Here is a 1037-nt window from a genome sequence, read left to right as displayed (position 1 = left end):
AAATAGAAGGAATTCCGGAACAACCAAACACTGAAAGTAGTTTAAAAAACAGCGTAACCAATGTTTAAGCAACACATGATGAAGAAGCATAAATATACTACGATGTTGGGGTCACGAACTTAGCAGTAGCACGAAGGTGGGTAGCGGTGGGTGCGTTTGACTAGATACCTCCCCTCTAGTCTATCAGCTCAAAATTAAGGCCAGCTAACGCAGATATCCCCTGTAAATTGGAAGGAATACCGGAACAAACAAACACTGAAAGTAGTTTAAAAATCAGCGTAACCAATGTTTAAGCAACACATGATGAAGAAGCATAAATATACTACGATGTTGGGGTCACGAACTTAGCAGTAGCACGAAGGAAGATTGAGTACATGTATTACTTACTATTCGTACATAGCTTTATACGTAAACACAATTTGTATTCAGCAGTATAAAAAACATTAATACAAATCTCGTTAACGTTCTGCAGAGAAAAGCAAGATTGGGTTATTTACTGTGCCCACCACCGAAGGGAATTAAACGCGATATTTTAGTCATGCGAATTCTTAGACTTACCGCTGTTCCACCGGCAGATAGACTGTTATTATATTATCTCAGTTTAGACCCGAAGGTGCATAAAGTTTTGAGTCTCACCTACAGGAATATTGGAACACAACAAAGAAAACTTGGTTGACATGGTACAGTCTGATGGAGACCTTATTATATACCCATTCAAACTGTATGGTTATAAACTAAAGTACTTTTGCATGAAAACCAATAGAGAATATAGACAGGCTATTCAGTGACCACAACGTTTATGTTTGTGTGATATCATGCAGTGTGGGCTTCACAAAAAACCTTCCATCAGTTGTAGTTCGTGGAAAAATAGTTTAAGCTAACCAGCCTTATCACACTTTTCATGATGAAATAATAAAACATAAAAAATAAATTTTTACTGTAAAGTAAAAATAAATAAAAGTTTTTGCGACGGCCGGGAATCGAACCCGGGTCAACTGCTTGGAAGGCAGCTATGCTAACCACTATACCACCGTCGC

The 1037-nt window shown here is 37.9% G+C and overlaps 1 non-coding gene across 1 annotated transcript; it reads right to left on the bottom strand.

Annotated features, from left to right (window-relative positions):
• Window positions 1-965: 965 nt before the first annotated feature.
• Trnag-ucc lies at window positions 966-1037 on the bottom strand. Its single transcript has one exon. It is a non-coding gene; the product is annotated as a tRNA-Gly (tRNA).

The sequence above is a fragment of the Limulus polyphemus genome, unplaced genomic scaffold (genome assembly GCF_000517525.1).
Source record: "Limulus polyphemus unplaced genomic scaffold, Limulus_polyphemus-2.1.2 Scaffold1441, whole genome shotgun sequence".
NCBI classification, from domain to species: domain Eukaryota; kingdom Metazoa; phylum Arthropoda; class Merostomata; order Xiphosura; family Limulidae; genus Limulus; species Limulus polyphemus.
Note: the sequence above shows the minus strand (reverse complement) of the source record. Positions and strands in the feature narration are given on the sequence as shown.